The sequence below is a fragment of the Crocodylus porosus genome, unplaced genomic scaffold, assembly GCF_001723895.1.
Source record: "Crocodylus porosus isolate Cpor-Errol unplaced genomic scaffold, CroPor_comp1, whole genome shotgun sequence".
Classification (NCBI taxonomy): Eukaryota; Metazoa; Chordata; order Crocodylia; family Crocodylidae; genus Crocodylus; species Crocodylus porosus.
In genome coordinates, this window is record NW_017728948.1 from 39,301,833 (window position 1) to 39,322,363 (window position 20,531).

Here is a 20,531-nt window from a genome sequence, read left to right on the forward strand (position 1 = left end):
CGGGGTCATCTGACCCCGGTGCTCTTTCCTGCCAAGGCAGGGGGTCGGACTAGATGATCTACCTAGGTCCCTTCCGACTCGAGCTACTATGAAACTATGAAACTATGAGCAATGAAACTTTTACAATTGCATTCAATGTCTTTTTGATTTTTCTACTTCTTGCATAGCATTACTTTCTTTATATCTGATGAAAAATATATCATATTTGGTATTGTATCTCTACATATACTTTCCTTACACTACAACAACCACTACCACCTCTTTTACCAAAACCTTTAAGGCAAATGGACATCCATGAGGTAATCTGTATTATAACAAAATTCTATTAGGACTTTATTTGACTAAAGGTATTTGCTATTATCATTGCATCAATTGAACATCTGAATTAAATGTCATAGGTATTCTCAACCGCCAGCAAAAAATGTTCCCTTCACGTAAAATAATGAATTAATTAAATTGTATTATTATTATGGAATAACCTGATGCTTTTCATGTCACTTAGATATCTCATTTGCCACATCTCACCAAAAAAGTGTGACAGAGATGGTTGGCTATTTGTATTCCAGCTGATATAATGAATGTAAATTAGGACATTATTCTCTATTGAAGGATCTATATAAGTGGTTCCCAACTTCTTTAGATTCAAAGCACCCAGGGGTATACTTGACATTGTGCTGGATAGACTCTGAGTCACCCCTCAGACAGTACCAACTCTTAATTTTCACTCATTTTGGCTACAGTAAAATAATAGAGCAGTATTTCTGTTTCAAAGAATGCAGAAAGGCTACAACTGTGGACTTCTATTGGAAATCACTGTGTTTATCTTGCGATTCATGGATCTCAAGGCACCTGTGGTGGCCTTTGGCACCCTGGTTGAGAACTTATTTAATGGTATTTGAGTTGGGAGTGAAGGATGAGGAAGGCAGAAGACCACGCAAAATAAATGCATTTACTTCCATAGATAAAGAAATATCTTTGTAAATCTCCAAATGTTGGGTAAAACTGTTAGTCCTATTTCAGCCAGAATTTGCTTACCTGATGGGGGAAAATGTAGAACTTGCTTTCTAATTTAGAATTAGGTAGGTCCAGGAAGTCCCTGAGGGTCAGGAACAGGTTGTACAATGCTTATTACAACTGATTTATGCCATATGGGGAACCTCCTATTCAAAGAAAACCTTCAAAGTGGCTAATTAAGACATATTTCTGTTCTTTTCTGCTACCAGAATAGTGAGGGAGAGAGGAACATACATACATACATACGTGTGTGTGTGGGTGGGGGGTGAATCTATCTATAGAGCTAGATATATTTATATTTATATAGATACATTTACCTATATAAACACACAAACAATTTTCCCTCCTTTTGAGGTGCATGCTTTTATAGAAAAGAAATGATGGATGGTCTGACAACCTGTTATATTTGAATCAATAAATCTCTTGGACTAGAAGTGGCATTGTCATGTCATTTCAAGGAATCAACTTATATCCCCACACTGTCCTCTGTCAGATATGTGTGTGTGTGTGAAAAGCATATAATGTATGTAACATGTACTTTCATGACGCAGACTTTCTTTAACAGGCAGAATTTTGTCGGAAAAACTTTTTCTGATTTATTCAGGATTTTGGGAAGTGTCTGAAAATTGCCCAGTTATGCACTTTTAAGTGTAAGTCAGTGGCATAATAATGAACAGGTTGTTTTGCAATGTACGTTGTGTTTTTTAATATAACTTTCAGTGGCAGTGTACTGTATGTCATACTCTCTTGCAGCAGGAATTATAGTAAAATATTCTATTTACTTACAGTTTGCAGAGTAGGAGAAAATAGGAAACTGTTTTCTTCTTTGATGTTTCAGTCTCTGTCTATTGACTATGCATGTAGGGCCATAATAGCATCTAATGGAATATTCCCTGAGAAAGAAAGAATCCTATAAATTCTAAAGAAGAGATATGCCAGCAGCAGAACACCTGCCACTGACTTCTTCCCATGGATAACAGTAAAAGACTCACTGCTTGCAGGTAATAACCCACTGGCAATGAGTGCTCAAAAATAGCTTTTGAATTTGATAGCTTTGTACAACATGACCCGATGCAATGAGATGTGTGCACTATTGCTGTTTCACCGATTTAAAGTAATGCTATGGGTATTTTTTATTTGTTTTTATACAAGCAAAGATGTGTTTTTATAGGAATGTAATAGTGTCCTGCTACCTGCATTTTAAATAAGCTCTCTTGAACATCAGTGGATAATTGACTGTGACTTTAAAGACAAGATAATATTCTACGGATCCTCCAACTCCGTCATATAATGAAAACAGATTTGTAGATTTTGTGCGCTCAGGAAACTACTTTTGTGCATTACACTGTGGAATTATTTTACTGCAGAAATGATTGCAATTTATTTTTTGATTTATTACATTGTATGATGTAGAGAGTAAGATGTTTCCTTTTAATGCTATTCTGAATGTTTTTATTTCTCTCACAGAAATTATTTTATAGTGCAGCTCGCCAGTGTAACATAGAACGTATATATTCATTATCTCAGCATATTTACTAAAGCTTTACAATTTTTGCCTTCTAAAAATTGTCATGTCATAAGATACAGCTGGGTTCTTTTATAACAAAGCCACATGAATCATCTACAATATATTTATACACACATAAATACACATTGTCTTTAAAAATAGGAAAGGACTAATAAGCACAAAGGCCAAAGAAATGTGCCAGGGAAGATATAGTGTTCTTTTTTTAATTATCTCTATCTGGCTGGATAAAAGACAGCCAAACACATACATATGAAACAAACTAGAAGCAACTGAATGGGTGGGTAGAGGGGTGCTATTGAGATGTACTAGTGACATAAACCTTAAGAGAGAAACCAGAGTGCTTTATGTTTACAGGCTAGAAAGAATTAGAACTTCAGAGTACAGTATCTTTTTTCTGTTACGTAAAATGTGTCTGAAACTCATGGATGCATTACCCAGAAAGTTCATTCTCTCTCTCTCTCACTCTCAGCATGTAACACTTTCTATTATTTGTATTATTATCTTGATATTATTATATAAGTTATAATATATACTAATTAAATTATTAAATGTCATCTATTATTACTTTCTACTCAGATCCCTCCCTATTGCTTATGTGCCTTCTCTTTTGACATTTACTCCTGCTGCTCTTTTTCCTTTCTACAGTGTCTTTGGATTGTTGTTCATTTTCCTGCCTCATAAGGTGGCTCCAAGTATTTCTTTGCTTTCTCCATTTCTTTTACAAAATGTCCTCTTTCTCCTTCCCATCTCTTGAGGCTTTTATTTCCTTGGTCACTTCGATCTGCTGTCTTTCCACTGGTTGGCTCTCCTCAGTTCTCAAATTGTCACTTTCTCCACCTGTGAGAAGAATCAGCTTTTGTTTCCTGTTTCGATATCAGTGCCTCACAGTGTCCGTGGCCATTTCTTCAACTCCTGCAACAATTTCCAGTGGCTGTATTTTGTAATTTTCTGAGTGATGTCACTCCTATGCATTATAAATCATGTCAGTCATAGATATAATGTCAGGCAGAGGACTTTTGATACCTTCCTATGCCGTGATACGTGTGACACTCTCCTCCCCGCCCCATGAAATACTGTGTGTCCAACCATTCGCTTTGTAAATTAAATTTTAATTTTGCACAAGAAAATGTACACCACTGCATTCTGCACCTCAGTGGCATATTCTACCTCTTGCATAGCTAAACATTGAGGTTTAATTATCTTAAAATGAGTTATTTTTTATTTTGCATATTAACTTGGGGTGGGGTTTTCAAAAGAGCCTAAGTGACTTTTTAGTAAAGATCCCTGTACAAATTAATTGGATCTTCAGATTTAAGTCACTTAATCACTTCGAAAATCCCACCCTTGTGCTCACCATAGATATTACAGAGGCATCTGGCTTCTAAAATTGTCATATTTTAAATTATTCAGAAAGTGAGCAAAATGTGAAAATATTGCTAAAGAGCTTGCCAGTGGCTAGAGTTGCTTGGAGAAAAAGAGACTGACTGGGATCCACAGCTGGTGTAAATTGGCACTTTGGAAATATGTCAGTTTTCATTAGCTGAGGATCTGGCCTCTTATCTCCTTGACCACACCATTGTGGAACATTTCTGCCACTGCCAGTGTGATTTAATTGTTTTCTGTAGCAGTACTGAAATGAGATATCCAAACATTTTCTCCTTTAGCCTTGTCCAGGGAGAAATATCATTTAGAATCTGCGTTTGGCCTCCCACAGGAGGAAGAATGCCAAAAGACTTATCAGGCATAAGGATGTGTAGTTGAACTAAGGATGTGACTATAATATAATTGACTGACAGGATTAAGATATTAAAGCCTGTTTTATTGGTTTCACAAACACTCTTGGTTACTGATGACTTGATAGATTCAGAGTCAGAGGGGGAATATTGAAAGTGCAACCTGATTAAAGTAACAAAAGTTGATGTTCAGAGTGACAGGACCTCAGGGGCAAACAAGCAGAGTCCTGGAGGATGAGGCAAACTAATAACTTGCCTTTTTCTTCTTTTCAGGTGTCAGGGGAGCAGAAAGAATGTTAGAAGTACTGGGAGTTGATTGTTAGTGACATAGTAAAGATTAGCATAATACAATTTAATTAGTGTAAGTTAAAGGACAGCATTGAAAATTATTGTTTACAAAAAGAAGTAGTATGTGTCATACCACTGTTCTGTCTGCATAGTTAATAACCTGTACAGTAAAATCTTAAATGCCAATTTAATTTTGTGGGGCTTTTTTCCCCTAATTTGTTAGTTCTGTATGCTTTGTGTGGTGGGTTAACTATCTTACCAAATAAGGTTTTGGTTGTTGATACAACTTTTTATGTTTGGGTCTGTGGCATTATGCCTAAGCTATTGTGTGCTGCCCAGCTAAATCCCAGGGTTGCTGTGATTTATCCTGCATATTGTCCAAAGCTTTCTTCTGTTGCTGGATGGACTTGTAAAGAAAAGTGCTTTTCCAGTTAACACTGATTGCACAATTGCACCAGTGGGGAGTCAGAGGACTCTTCCTGACAGAGGTCCAAGAGTTTGAAAGTGGGATAACTTCCACAGAAACTTTAGTACATAAATCTCTTTCCATATGATCTGTTTCAGTCATAGCCATTTATGGAACCATACTGAATTAGCTGTTTTCAGAATCCTCGCATGAACTATCTATTTGGCTTTTCACTGTGATGCCTGAGCACTGAGCAGTTGGAATATATACAATAATCTTCTTAACCAGTTCTGTTTTTTCCATGTTACAAGAAGTACTGCTTTCTATTCTTGACTAAGCAAAGTTACCAATTCTGAGATACGCCCTATGCCCTATTCAACTGCAGCATAGGCAATTTAAAACAAACACAAATTCCGACACAGCAGGATTATCTTTGATATTTTCTTGCTGATAAAATAGTGTTTCATGGAATAACAAGGTAGTCTTTCCTATGTTCTCTACATATGCAAAATCAGGAGATGTAAATTACTTTGTTTTACAGAATAAAGTATAGGTGGAAATGATTAATTAAAAACCCATATGGATTTAGAAGTTCCCTTCACATTCACTTCCAATACTAGTAGGGTGCCTAGCTCCCCTTTCTGTCTTTGAATATTTCCCCTTGCAGGGTTCTAAAAAGTCTCAAGCATACAGCATGTTTAAGAATTGAATGCTGTAAGCATTAACTCTGTTTACCCAATTTATGTACATATTTTCCAGAACTGCATAGAAAGTAAAAGAAGCAGAGGCACAAAAAACAGCATTTTACTTCTGCAGTATAATCAAATTAATATTTTTGAGCACAGGGCTATAAAAAATTGACAAAGAATAACTGTGCAGAAGATGAGGTCAAATGAACTGCACAGATTTAATGACAAATGCTTCCAGCTTCAGCAGAATCAAAGGGCAGCTTTTTTGGGTGAGAGTGAACACACAATCAAAATGTCAGAATAGTTGTTCCTGGAAATCAACAGCAGTTTCTCTTCAAATTTTTGAACTAAACTGGGATACACTTTTCACTGCTTTGTAAGCCATGTATTGGTAATGTAATCAGGGAATGTTGAATGTCTGGTGCAAAAGCAGTCAGTCTCATACAACATAATATAGGCTGGTATATTTAAACAGAATTCAGGTTTTGGCACTAGTGAATAGTTTAGAAATGCATACAAGTCATTTGTGGGTCTATACAAAATAAGCATTCAGTTAAGAAATTCAGTTTTGGAACATAAAATAATATTCATGTTTGAATGAAGTTCAAATGATAATGAAAGGGATTTGACCCATTTTATTTTCTGATTCAGAACCTCTGCATTCTGGGCCCCTAAAATAATCCAAAACATTTAAGTGTACAATATAAGGTTTAGTCATGATCATGAAGAGACTGAGAATCTCGGAAGGAAGAAAGGTCACATTACCCAGAGAGTGGCAGTGGCAGCAAGTGGGTTCCCCTTCCCTGCCTCTTACCCTAGGACAGCTGCAGGTGCAGCTGCAGGTGAGCCAAGAGCTGTAGGGATGGGGGGAGTGAGCAGGGATCTGGGGTGAATGGGGGCCATCCACAGTGGTGGGCCTGATGAGGGCTACAGGGGGCTGGCAGGCTACTAATCTGGGCAGCCATCATTGCCCTGGAGAGCAGGCAAACTGGGAAGGCATAGAACCAACTTGGCAGCTCTTATTCACAACTTTGTTCACCAGCCCTCTAAAGGCAGTTCAGTTAATACATTATAGGAAATATTAATCTCTAACATGTGACTGCTCACAGCATGTGCTAATGTTAACACCAGCTAACATTCCTTAAAATTGATGCATAACAATTCTAAAGGATAACTACACCCTAAGGGTGTGTCCACACATGCAGGCAGGTGCACTTGCAGCAGCTCAAATAGGAATGGCACAAATCTGAGCCAGGGATTCTTATCCTGAATGTGCCCAGACTTGCCCTTTGGTGTGGGGCAATTTGTACCAATTTGGGCAGAATGACCCTGGCCAGCTTGATCTGCAGCCAGGAGGAACTAGAGCTTGGGACCTCAGCAGTATACAACTGCCCTGGCAACCAGCTCAAGGCTACTTGCCCTCAGGAGCTTCTGGAGGAGGAGCCTCTGGGAGGAAGTTGGCCATGCCCCTTCCTGTCCCAGGCCGCTGCTGCAGCTGGTTGCTGTAAACTTGGTCTCAGGAGCTTCTGGGGAGAAGATGGCTAGGTCTATTCTTGCCTCTGGCTACTATTAGCTGCTGGCTTGGTCTCAGAGATTTTGTAGTAAGTTGGCTGCACCCCTTCCTGCCTTGGGCTGCTGCTGCTGTTTGCTGCCCCCCTGGTGGGGGGGGGTCCTTTGCTACATGCTGCTGCCCCCCTCAGGGAGAAGCCCACTGCACTGCACTGCACCCCAGCACCACACCTCAGCTTCTGCACCCCTGTTACTGTCTGCTGCCCAGCCTGCCATCAAGCTGCATTCAGGCGACAGCCTGAGGAGGGAGCCTGAGCTGCCTGTATGCCCCTCACCCACCATCACTGCCGGAGCCTAAGGAAACCTTGTCTGCCCCAGTGGCCTTGGCAGGCCACCCCCACCTTCGCCTCCACTTTCACCAGAAGCACACCCTGAGTGGCTGAACTGGACAGCTCCTACCATCACTGCTGCTGTTGCTGCCACCATTGTTTCTGCTTCTGACCCCTCTCAGGAGAGTGGGAGATTCCCTGCTGCACCACCTGACACTACACCTGCACTGGATCACTTCCTCATTGACTAACTGCTCCTACCCTCCCCCACAGCTCCCTCTGATCCTGATTTGTCTTCCTGCTACTGCCCTGCTGGTGAGGGACGAGCTGAAGGCCTGAGGGGATTCTGGACAGATCTTCCACAAACAAAGCCCCTCCAGTCATTTTTTAAACCTGCCTCAGTAGCCTTCCCTGTGTGTTTTTTGCCCTTGTGTGGCAAGTCCTGTGGTCCATGCCCCCGGACCTGGTGTTTGTTGTGTGGCTGAGTAAGCCAGCTCAAGTTTCCCCAGCCCTTGTGTGTGTGTTTTCCCCCTCCCCCACAAGCCTTCAAAGCATAGGCCTCTCATGTTTTTTTCATCTTTTTTTTTTCCTGTGGAGCTGTAGACCCCAGCCTACCCCTACTAGATTCACCAGGCCCATGGGATAATTTGTTTTTTCTTTATTGTCTTCCCTGCCCTCATGTAAAATGATGGTAGGGCAGGAATCTTCTGGCAGGGGGGAGGCAGATGCACCCACAGAGCTTCCTTCAGCCCCCACTATGGGGGTGAAATCCCAGCCAAGCCCCCAAGGAGTTGCATGGCCCTGCAGCCTCCACCCTGCAGGCAGAGTCCAACCAACCTCCTCCAGGGGTGGAGAAGCCTACAACTTCCACTGCAGGGACAGTTGGGACTCTGGTAGGGAGCCAACAGGGCCAGGGGGTTACCCCTGGCCAGCCCCCCCCCCCCCGATGGATTCCCAAACCCCTTCTCCCATCATCAGGGACAAAGGGCAAAGGTAATGGGAAGGGCTCCTCTTCAGCCTCCTCCACAGCTGGGGCTGGGAAGGGCAAGGGCCCTGCCCTGAAGCCTAGACCACCAGCACCTGACAGGACCAAATGCGCTACACCAGCCAGCACACCTGCTCAGCCTATCCCTGGCCCTAGCTCAGGCCCCACCAACATGGCCCCCTGGGGGAGGAACTGCAGCTATGCACAGGCAGCTGCACAGAGACCCAAAGCTAGGGGGCCTGGACCTTCCACTGCTTGCCTTTCCAGCTTGGGCTCTCTCACTGAGGTGCTGACACCCTAGCCTCTGCCACATGTGCTCTTTCTGTCACCAAGTCATGATCCAGCTGGCGGTGGATGCGTGGCTGAAGGCTGAGGGGTGCCTGGTAATTCCTTATCAGGGGGCCCTGGTGAGGGTTTTCTATACATTGGGGGACCTGCAGTGCTTCTGGTGCTGTGCCCTAGGGCACTTGCATCATGAGTGCCCCATGATCCAGGCTGGGAGGGCATCTGCAGATCCCACTGGAAAAAGAGGTGCCCCTACCACCAGAGCCCCACCTCCCTTAGGCCCCTCTGGCACCCCAGCCATAACTAAGAGCCTGCCCACCTTGTCTGGGCCATGCCATGATGGGGCCTGGGTGTCTGTGGTTGGCCTGCTGGAGGATGTGGGCTTCAGGGAAGCTTTCTGGGAGTTCTAGCTGGCCTCGTTGGAGTAATGGGCAGCCTTTGCCCTTGGCTCGGAAATGGTGGGATGTGGGGAAGGTGCGTATCTGGCTTTTTTGCCACGTCTACATTCAGTGGCACACTCGGCAGAGGGATGCAGTCCAGGAGCAGCTCAAGCTGGAAGTGCTAGAGCTAGAGAGGTGCCTGGCCACCAGCCCAACCAACCTATCCCTCTGTGGAGAGTATTGGAGAGGTAGGAAGAGCTTCATGCTCTGTGTGACCACCATGCCTGCAGCACGTTTGTCTGCTTACATGTCCAGCTCCTTCAGAAGATGGACCACAGCTCCCGCTTCTTCTATGCCATAGAGAGGGAAGTAAATCATCTGCCTTCTGGTGGGTGACAGCACCCCCTTACGGATCCAGGCAAGATGTGCCAGCATGCACGGGCCTTCTATGAAGAGCCCTTCTCCTTGGATCTGACCGATGCTGAGGCCTGTAAGACCCTGCGGCAGGGACTATCACAGGTCAGCAAAGGGTTACTGGGACTGGCTGGAAGCTCCTCCCTCTCTGGTTGAGTTTTCAGCCACCCTCTGGCTGATGTCTGGCAACAAAGCTCTGGTCATTGATGGGCTGACCTAGGAGTTCTACCGGGCTTTCTGGGATGTCCTTGACCTGGACCTTGCTGGAGTGTCACAGGCCAGCTGGGCACTGAGTGTATCAATTTTATCACAGGCCAACTGGGCTGCTTGATTCAGTTCATAAAGGCAAATTTATTATAGCTTACACACACACAACAGTTAACAGAAAGATAAATGTGATAAGCAGATCATGCAGTATTAAAGAGCTAATAGTAAATACAGATAATAACAACAGATAGATAGATCAATTCTGTCGCAGGCCAACTGGGCACTCCGAGTGTATTAGCCACTGGGCTGTTCAAAACAACAGATAGACATACATGGGTTGGCAACTTATCGATAGTCCCTCAATGCCACGTGTGCATCAAGTGATTCCAGCGAAGTCAGGAGTCCCGGATCGATGCTATCAGAGGGATTACTGGGGAAGTTCCCTTGATCAGAATCTGATCCTCATTCACACCGGGAGTCAGGTGTGAAACAGAAATGACTGTTCTGTTCCCTCCTTCCTGCTGATTACCTGATGCATGCACTTTTTATACCTAGTTTTATGCTAATATGTTGGCTTTAGAGCCACTCACAATGTTACACTATAGCTGTTACCCTATGGGATTGAAAGGTGTTAAAATTATCATAAAAGGTTACTAACCAGACTTTGGTTTATCCAATCAGCAAGTTAAGATGTAGCACCTTTAGGTTTGAAATTGACATTGACTGCCTAAGCTCCAACTCCTTTTAGGCTTAATTTGAATATGCTTTCTTGGGATGTGCTTTTCTGGAACGTGTTGGGTGTGCCACACAGTTGGATCCAGTTTTATCATCAAGACTGAACCCTGAGCAAAAAACTATTAGGGCTCTTAATCTCGCAGCTACAGCTTTGCCTATGGGGCCCAGTCAATTCCACGAACAGTTAATTTATCATTTTGGTTAAACTTATGACAGACAAGTTACATTTGCAGTTTACAAACTTACAAGCTTTATATTAACTAATATCACCTGTTTAGGCAAAATACCAAATGCCTCCAAGAAGTACATATTTATTCCTTATTAATCCCTCTGGTTCTGGTCGTCATACTGTGGTTTGGCCCAAATCTTAGGGAAATGGGGAGCTCCCCTTGTCATGCTGGAGGGCTGTGCTGACCCTCGTGCCAAACGGCAATCCCTGTGACCTAAGGAATTGGCTTCCTGTGTCCTTCCTCTGCACAGACTACAAGGTGGTAATGAAGGCCATTTTGTTGCGCCTGCGGTCTGTGCTGACGAACGTGATCCACCCTGACCAGCTGTACATGGTACCTGGACATTCCATTTTTAACAACCTGTACCTGGTTCAGGACCTCCTGGAGCTAGCACACCAGAAGGGCCTGTTTTTTGCCCTCCTATCCCTGGACCAGGAGAAGGCATTTGACAGAGTGGATCACAGGTACCTCACAGGTATGCTGCAGGCCTTTGGCTTTGGGCCCCATTTTGTGCAGACCCTCCAGGTGCTCTACACCTCTGCAGAATATTTGGTCAAGCTCAACGGGACTCTGATGGAGCCCGTCCCATTCAGGCTTATTTGACCCCAGTACTTTTTCTTGCCATGGCAAGAGGTCGGACTTAATGATCTGCTCAGGTCCCTTCTGACCCTACCAACTATGAAACTATAAAGCTGCCTGCTGTCAGGCCTGCTGTACGCCTTGGCCCTGGAGCCCTTCCTTGTTCTCCTGCAGAAGCAGGTGGTGGGGTTGATGCTCTATGGCAGTACAGCTGGTCCCATCAGAATATGCTGACAATGTACACCTCATGGTCCAGGACTCAGGAGACCTGATGTGGGTGGAGACCTGCCAGGCCTTGTACTCAGTGGCCTCCTCTGCCCGGGTCAACTGGGTCAAGACCTTTGGCCACTGTCACTGGCAGCTCCTCAGCCTGCAGGGCTCCTCCCTGCAGGACCTGCGATGGCTGCCAGATTTCTGCCAAGACCTTCTCTGTGCCTGGAGGATGGTCTTCACCTCCAGGTCTCCCGTAACAGTCACCCAGGGTGCAAACCTGATCATCAAGCCCCTCCTCTGGAACCCCTAGCTGGAGGTGCTGACAGCAGAGATGCCCCAGTTGTGACAGAGGTTGATCCTGGCTGGTGTCATTCATATTGGAGACCTTCTGGATTATGATAAGCAGGAGTGGATGGACCCCTCTGCGTTGGCCCAGTGCATGGGTCTACCCACATCACGTGCAACCTGCCATCTGGTCCAGGAGGTGAAATCTGCACTACTTCCTGATACCCTTGCTTTTGTTGACCAGGTTCTGCATAGCGGTGTTCCCCGCTCCTGCCCCTGCCCTCCTGTGTCCTCCAGCCCACTGGAATTTGTCATGGGGCCAGTGCCTTGCCCAGCTTCATCGTGCTCCCTGCTCCACCACATGAGCTGGCTGGAGGACACCAGAACGGTTCACTTTTCCACTGTCCATCACCGTCACCTCTTCATGCTTGTGTGCCGCACTGTCCATCATGCCACCCTCGTATCCCACCGAGACACCAAGTGGTGGAACCTGCTCAGTGAGGGCACGAGTGGGGCACCCCAGTGGCTGAGTCTGTACTCCACCCTCATCCCACAAGCCACTGGGAACCTCAGGTGGTGGCTCCTCCATGAAGCCATCACCATGGGCGTGTATGTTGTGAGCTTCATGGACACTCTGGTTTCCTAGCCCTTCTGCAGGCAGAGGGAGACCCTGGTGCACATGATCCTCAAGTGTGCCAGGCTGCAACCCCTTCACCTCCAGAGCCTCCTTTTGGGGTTCTGGTTGAATTTTACCACCCACCCTTTTGTTTTTGGTCACCCAATCCATGGCCCCACCAAGACCTGGGACCTCCTAATCAACCTTCTCTTGTCCATGGCCATGTGGGCCCTGTATTTGACAGGAAGGAGACTTTGGCCAGGAAGGTGACCAGAGACTGTGGGGCTGCTTTCCTCTCACTTGTTCGTACACATCTCCAGAGGGAGCATCAGTGGGCGGCATCCACCGGATCCTTGGATGCCTTTCAGGATTAGTTGCTGTAACCAGGGGGCCTCTGGTTGGTGTCCCCCTCAGATGCACTTATTTTCACATTTTGACCATTTGCCCCACACAACGCTCCTATTCTGTTTTTTTGCCTTATTTTTCCCAAGAATTCTGCTGCATCTTTCACCCATTGGCCCCACACAGTAGGGGCTATTAGTTAGCCAGGTGGGCCTTAGAGCCCATGATACATGAAGGATGCAAATAGAGAGGAGCTTCTGAGGCCTGGCCACTTGGTATCTGGAGACACTACCCCTTGTGTCAGCTGGACTGCTGAAGCAGCCCTAACCTGGAGTGGCCTCTACACCCTCTACCCAATGCAGCAGTCTGGAAGTGGGGGGACTGCTCTCTTCTATGACACCATCCACTCCCCTGGACCTGCAGCCCTAAGGGTGCACCCCTGCCAGACCCAGATGGGGTGCCCCCACTCTTCCATTTGGACAGCTATCTCCAAAAAGATGTTCTCTTTGAGGTGGCCTGCTTTGAACTGTCAAAGCATGTCCTCTTGGCCTAGATGACAAGAGGTCATTGTCTGCGCGCCATCTGAGTCCACAGTGCTGCTCTGCTTGAGTCTCACTGTTACCCTCTGGAGTCAAACCAGCTCTCAGGATCTCAATATCACACTGTTAGACAGGAGCGCAAGGTGTACAATTGCACATAAACACACTCAAAACTCAATTAGGTATGCATACACACACATACACACCCACAGACGAGCAGTGGACACAAGATGGAGACTTGACATGACTTATACTAACTTACATATGCAGGCCTAAATCATATCTTATCAGTCAAACAGTAATATAGAAAAGTAAAACTCAATATAAACATAATTATACAATATAAAACAGTGGATATCCATAACAGGGCACTTATTTGAAAAGAAGGAGAAAAAAATAAATAAAACAAAAACAACTTGCTACCAAAATAAAATGCTGAAGCTTATACTGTCTTAGCTCACTTATACTTATCTATAGGGAATAGAGAGGGAGAAAAAAGGTCAGAAATGGTTAGGGGAAGGGGAGGAAATGTATTTTTAAATTAAAAAAAAAAAAGAACAACTGGGGGTTCTGCTACATTGCCACTTGTCTCACCAGCAGAGATCCTGGTGTTTCCTGTTTAAGAATTGCATTTCTCTGATAAGAAATCCAAATTCTTTCATTAAAAAACCCAAAATTGTGGTTTTCCGCTTTTAAAATGAAGTGCCACTATATAAAGAGAGGTAAATATTGTATCGATATATTTGGGCAATGTTTTATTGATATATTTACAAGTGTAAAGCAATTGGAGAGGTTGGGGGAGTTTGTGGATGGGTGTAGGATTTGTGGGGGTGAGGTTTGGAGGTATACAGCTTGTGCAGGGGTTTGGAGTTTGTGGCTGGGTATGTGGGTGAGGGGTTTGTGGAGGCGGCTTTGGAATGTAGGTGTTGTGGGTGGATTGTGGGAGGACTGTGGTTGTAGGGGGGCTGTGTGGGAAGGGCTTCTCAGGAGGTGTGTGTCCCCTGCCTCTCCATAGGGTACAGCCCCCCCCTTCACAGCACATGTACTGTCACCCTACAGCTTCCCCCCACAGGACCCACAGCCCCCTCCCCCACAGGGCACATACCTCCCCCTGAATGGCACATATGTCCCCTCACAGGGCTGTCATACACCCACTCAGGGCCCACATACTTACTGGGGACAGCTCAGGTCACAACCTTGCGCCACTCCTGCTCAACTCGCATACAAGGCAGCATGCTAGGGTAGCAGGGGGCACCATAGAGATGCCTTAACCTGATACCAGAGTGTCTCTAGAGAACCAAACCCTGGCGTGCCTCAGAGAATTATGGGGAACTATGCCCTGTGCTGCTTTTTTCCACAATGTTTTTATTTGATACTTAGAAATTCAGGTATCAAATTTTGAGCCTGAGTTGCAAATATACCACAAGAGGCACATGCACACTCATCTGGATGCATCCTAGGTGTCCAGGCTCTTACTGGTATGTACAGAGGCATAACCACAGAGGATGCACTGGTGCATTTTCAGCCCCCCCGCCCCTCTTTCGGTTCCAACTGTATGGCAATAGCAGCAGTATTGAGGGAGCAGAGAGAGAGTGTCACTTGACTTCATGGATCATTGTAATGTACCTGATTCCTTCTAAACTTTTCATTCCACAAGTGTTAACAACCCTCTCTCCATTTTAATTACCTTAATGTTCCACTAAATAAGCTAGATAAGATTATTTTGGTAAATCTGATGTATTTTATTAAGCCAACTCAAATAGTTGTCAAATTTCTTCTTTGCAAGCTTTTGAGTACAAATACTCTTCCGCAGGCTGAGGAAACATCTGTAGTTGGTCTGTGCTCCTCCTGGATGGAATGAATAGTAAGAAGACAAAGGCTAGTATGCATGCAAGAAATCCAGTCAGTGAAGATGTAAACTGGGGAGTCAGTAGGTGAGAGACAGGTTTGAGGGAGAGGGGTAGGAGAATTAATGTAGCTGGTAAATAGTGCAGAGGTACCTGGGAATCCAAATGTTAGGCAGATTATAATGTGTCATAAATCCAATGTCTATATTTAGTCGATGAATTTTGTATCCAGTAGGTTGATGATGTGAAGTTCATAGGCTTGTCTATGAAAGGTATTTTGTAAATTCCCTTTGAGGTTAGAACCAAGAGATTAGACAGAGAGTGTTTTTCTTGTGAGAAATGTGCCCCCACAGGTAATTGGGTATTCTTGTATTTGATAGATTTCTGGTGTATGTTCATTCTGGTATGCAGTTGTTGTTTGGTCACATTTTCCATCAGGGCATTTGGTGCATTGGATGAGATACATTACATTTCTGGAGGTGAAGCTGTAAGATCCAGGAATGCTGATGGTTCTGTTGTGGGATGTAGTTATAGTGGGGGTGGTGGAGATGTGTTGGCAGGTTTTACATTCCTTGTCAAGGCATGGTCTGGATCATTCAGCGTGTTTTGTGTCATGGGAAGTTCGCTTTGGGGGCGGAGGTTAGCAAGGCTCAGTGCTTGTTTCAAGGCTAGGGTGGGTGGTTCTGGGAAAATATCTTTAAGAACTGTGTCTTCTAATGTGGGTTGCAATTGTTTGAAGATTTTCCATATAGGTTCCAGGGAGGGGTGATATGTCATAACCACCGGTGTGCAATTCACAGGGGTCTTCCTTCTGTACTGTAGCAGTTCTTCACATGGTATCCACGTGGCTCTTTCAAGAATGAGATCTATCTCTCTGGAAGAGTGCCCTTGTCAAGTGAAAGCCTTTTTGATATTTGTGAGGTGGCAACCATGGGTGATTTCCTCAGTACAATTTCAGTGGTATCTGAGGGCTTGTCTGTATATTACAGCTTTCTTGGTGTGTTTAGAGTGATTGCTGGTTCTGTGTAGATTTGTATGTAGGTTTCTTGTATATCGTGGTCTGTATTTTACCATCCTGGATAGTGATCATAGTGTGTAAAAAGGAAATGTTGGTGCTGGAGTATTCAAGAGACAGTCTGATGGATCAGTGATAGTTGTTGAATTTCTGATGGAACTCAATCAGACATTGCAGGTTTTCAGTCCAAATGATGAATATGTCATTGATATGTCTTAAGTATAACAAGGGTTTGATGGTGCAGTCTTTGAGGAGTTCTTCTTTCAGGTGACTCGTAAAATAAATAATAAATAAGTAAAATAAGAATATAAGAAATAATAAATACTAATAAATACTAAATAAGCTATTCTTTCTTCCACAGTTATGCACTCTGCTAGCTGCTCCTGGTAATATAGCTCCAGTTTCACAGACCTGGAGCCTGTTTTTAACTCTAGCTAAAAAAATAAACTTAGGTGTGGAAATAACTTTCAGTAAAGCATTGGATATACTGAGAAGGTGCTCGAGGGGCACATCTACATGTCACCATATGGCAATGTTGCTACAGCGCTATGCTACAGCACCTTTCATAGTTCATTCATGTCCTGTTTTAAAAATACCTAGTTTTTGAGATTTATTTTATTTATTAGTTTTAGATTTTACCCAATCAAAAAGGCTCAAAAGCTGGATCCAGATGTTCAGGCATATGCATTTACCTGGGGACTAATAGCAGAGGCACAATTTGTGTTGCTGCTACTTGCCCCTAAAGAACACCCGGGCATGCATGCTCTGGTGCATGGAATGTTGCCCTGGGTGGGGTAGGTGAGGCTGGGACCATCACCTGGGCTGGCTCCAGCAGCCTTACCTGGGCCTCCTGGGGACTTCCCTGTATTCCAGTGGGTGGCAAGCTGGCACCAGGGAGCCTGGCCGGCACCCAGAGCATGGCTCCAACTGGTCAGGCTCTGGTTTTTAGGTGGTGCATGCTGCCCCACCTTTTTCTGCTGCAGGTTTTTTTTTTTACACTGGGATCCCTAGGTGTCAGCCTCCCCACTCACCATGATGCATATTAGCAGTATGCCACTGTATTAGCATCATGCCACTGCATACCACATATGCGTGCTTGTCTGGACACACCCGGAGTGGCTGTTAAAGCCCTCTAAGAAGCAATGAAAATACCCTCTGGTTTCCAGATAGCTCTTCTTCATTCCTTGTGTGTATCTTCCTTATATATTTATATAACAAACATCACAGCTTCTGTTTTCATAGTTTAAACAAGTCAAAGTCTTTCAGGGCAACACACCATTCCACCTCTGCCCAGTATACACACACATCAAAATTGTAGACAGACAAAACCGAATCCACCTCATTCTGTTCCACAACCTCTCTTCATAGTCTGTTGCAAAACTTTTTCTCTATGAGGCTGGTTAGTCATTGGAACAGACTACCTAGATAGATTGTGGAAACTCCATCCTTAATTTTTTTAAGACAAGTTTAGCTATATACTTCTCTACAATGGTTTAGAGCTTAGACAATGATGATTCTTTTTGAGCAGGGGGTTGAAAAAGGAGTGCCTAAACTGTAGTTTTCCAACCATGTAAGTAGCTTTGTTGGCACTTAAGCAGAATTAATAATTCTATTATACTCTGTTACCTGCTCAGTGTGGACAGCTCAGAAAGCGAGATTTGTGAGGTTAAAAGAGGAAAAAAGAGCAAACTAGAGGCTAGTCTGCCCAGTGAAATGGATGCTGCTGTGCACAGGAGTTGTCAATTCTAGCTTAAACTGTTGCTCCGTATGTTGCTCCATTTCATCTAATGACCCTCACTATGCTTATCTATGTCATGGTGGCTAGGGGTACCAGTTAGTGGCAGAGCAGAGTTGAACAGTCCTGTCTCCACCACTGTAGTCAAAGCTATGGCCTCAACTTGTGTAAATGTTCCTGAGTTAGCTTTAAGATAACTAGTGGTCTGTGAAACTCACTTGGAACCCATTGTATATATTTGAGCAGCTAGTATCTGCTAATCTCATGGTGCCATTCCTATATAGATAGTAGTACCTACTTAGCATAGTACTTGGTGTAAAATTATCCTGAGAGTATTATAAACTGCAGTCACACTTCTTACTGCAGTATAAATATAACCTTAGACAGTTTCATTCACATACTATGAGCTGTGTATTAAATCCAGGTTTTGGCCTCAAAAGCATGATTCTTGTGAAAAAGTTTACTACTACACTTGTCCAGGAATAGTGGGATAATTTTTCAGGACATGTTTTTTCAGGTGCCAATGTGTCCATAAGAGACATCAAATGCTTTGGAAATCCAGCCTATAACACCTTGGCAAAACTTCAAAATGTAGCCTGCTATTAATTCATATAGTGGAATGTACCAATAGATTACTGTAAAGATCAGCTAGAAAACAACTGTTGTATAATAAGCGGTCTTGACTTGATTCTGAAAACAAAGTTTAATTGAAAGGCATGAGATTGATACTCTGGATCTCTTTAATTACTATATAATGGAGCTCTAATGCTAATGTAAAAGAAAAAGCAGCAGAGAAGGTAGTTCTTTTTTCTGGTTTTTTATTGTTGCATTACAACCATATTCACTTCTGTATGCCTCCCAATGAGATTTACACTGATGACTGCAATGCAAATGGCTAATTTCCATGAAACTTGCTTATTCCTAACTATGTCTTTCCTAAGTATAAAGAACCATAAAAGAGGATGTAAACAGAATAAAATCTTTTCTTTGAGCCTTTAAAACAGAAGATAAAGAAAACAGGGTTTAAGAGAATAGTATGCAATACATTTAAATAATGCTAAGCATTAGCGCTGTTGTGTGGGAGGAATAGTCATAAAGCTTTTGGCTGAAAGGCACTGTAACATAATGACACTGGGCTGTTTTCAGAGTCTAATGTTTGGGGACACCTATAATATTTGGATAAAAGGAGAAATTGAAAGTACGCTGCATGGTTTAAATGTTTTAATTTATTTGCTTGTTCATTTCTTTTTCAATTCTGATTATTCCCCACTCCTTTTTGCTACTGTTTGCCACACACTTTCATCTTTCTAAGGAAAACATTCCCATCTTGCAAGAACTTCATCTATCAAAAAAACCCTCTCATCACTCAAATAGATTTGAGGGTCCACCTCCAAGCCAAGTCCTTAATTGTGACACTATGGTATTATTTCTAATTCAGATGTATAATTTCACAATTAATACTACAGAACACAGGCAATGAGGCTGTGTGGTATCCTTTGTAAGGATGGAGATATTAATTAAGACAATATTGGCAATGATTTTCCATATGCATCTTTCTTCCAGTGACAAAATAATTTATTAAGTTATATTTCAGTATAAAATTAAAGACCCAAAGACACTGTGTCTCAAGTCATATACTTCCTGGCAGCATTCCTCTTTAAAATCATTTTCCCTACAGAAGGTCATAGTACTATACAACCTTCTGTACAAGTAACTTGTTCTCTGGTGCATTGAAATGAAAATGAGGTTTCTGCTTTTCACTTCAGTGAATCCTGAATCACAGAAAAGGAATTAATCCTGCTGTTTCAAGAATTTATATCAGAAATCCAAGCAACAATGTTTAGCTGCTGAAAAGGCAGTAACCACTGCAAAATGATCACCAGCAGACCCAACAAAAAACTCAGTAACAGCATGTTATTCTTCCCAGGAGACCATGTGAAAGCCATGTTACTATGAAATGCCCACAGGGCTGTGTGCTCATTAATGTACCTGGACAGCCTGATACCACTGACACATTAAGTCTATACTCTCCCTCAACCAGTTATTGAGAGAGAGATGCATCTGTGCATAAGTCACCTGAAGACCTTTACAGAAAATATTGTGTTTTCATTTTTAAAGACCATTTGCTACTGCTTTCTTGAAGTAGGTGCATTGCAATCTTGAATGTTTACCACCCAATACTACGCAACATGTAAGTCAGAATATACAGACACAAGTGTCAATTGTCATTAATAAAATGTTACAGACAGAGAAAATGTACTTACATTACCTTCAATAATGAATTTTACCGGGGCGATTTTCAGAAAATGATACTCTACTCAAAGTCAGTAAGCATACAATCCTGTGTACCCCACAATTTAACCTGTGGAGTCCACTTTGTATTGCAGTATTGTGCTCAAAAATAAAAGCTTTCTTGTAATTAAAAGATTTAGAAGTGACTTGATTACAGATAGAAGTTCCTTCACAGGAATAAAATGCCAGACACTAAAAGGTATTTTAATCAAGTAAATACAACAAGAACTAGTGGCATAAATGTGAAACCAGACAAACTGAAATTAGAAATTAGGTATAATTCATTTTAAAATAAGGGCAATTAATAGACTTGTTCAGAAAAAGAAAATTCAATTA

At 43.2% G+C, this 20,531-nt stretch overlaps 1 long non-coding RNA gene across 1 annotated transcript in view; it reads right to left on the bottom strand.

Annotated features, from left to right (window-relative positions):
- The window catches only part of LOC109321887, a 20,632-nt gene extending 8,017 nt beyond the window's left edge, over window positions 1-12,615 (bottom strand). The window contains exons 1-2 of the long non-coding RNA XR_002104193.1: window positions 12,328-12,615; window positions 7,394-7,398 (exon numbers count right to left, since the gene is read on the bottom strand). This is a non-coding gene — a long non-coding RNA (uncharacterized LOC109321887). The remainder of the gene's footprint in view (window positions 1-7,393; window positions 7,399-12,327) is intronic.
- Between the last annotated feature and the right edge of the window lie 7,916 nt (window positions 12,616-20,531).